This window comes from Lethenteron reissneri, chromosome 7 (assembly GCF_015708825.2).
Source record: "Lethenteron reissneri isolate LAM-NWPU_2019-01 chromosome 7, ASM1570882v1, whole genome shotgun sequence".
NCBI lineage: Eukaryota > Metazoa > Chordata > Hyperoartia > Petromyzontiformes > Petromyzontidae > Lethenteron > Lethenteron reissneri.
This window is the reverse complement of record NC_083785.1, coordinates 1,097,297-1,097,857: the sequence shown is the minus strand read 5'-3', so window position 1 is coordinate 1,097,857 and position 561 is coordinate 1,097,297.

Genomic DNA, 561 nt, shown 5'->3' with positions numbered 1-561 from the left:
AACATTGGCTTTGTATTTTAAGCAAACTTTTTATTATCATAAAAAAAATAACTTTGAACATTACTCTAAAAAGACACAGTCCCAAAATAACGGGTGCTATTTTATGTCATTTCCTGGACAACATTGAACCACGATGATGCAGCACTACCATCACAGATCCACATCTTCCTGGTACAGGAGGTCCTCCGTTGGCTTAACATGGGCGGTTCCCAGCATGCACAAGTAATGATGTAGTGTAAGGTACAGGGGTCATAATTCACTGATGTTGCATAAGAAAACTACCGTGGCATTCCTGACAATTATGTGATTGTTGCTTTTAATTATTTGTACTCACGTATGTAGGTTCTAACTCGTCCTGAACACGTATCATAGTATAAGGTGTCTTCAAGAAAAGAGCTTTTTATTTCATTGTTACACAGCGACCTGTGCGATCTACCTCACAGTGTGGAGGTGCAGCAGTCTACAATAAATAACAATTTATTGTTACACACGCATATTTCACATTTTGGAAGCATCATTCGATCGAGATTTCAGAGGCATGGCGAAAGAGCTCAAAGTCCC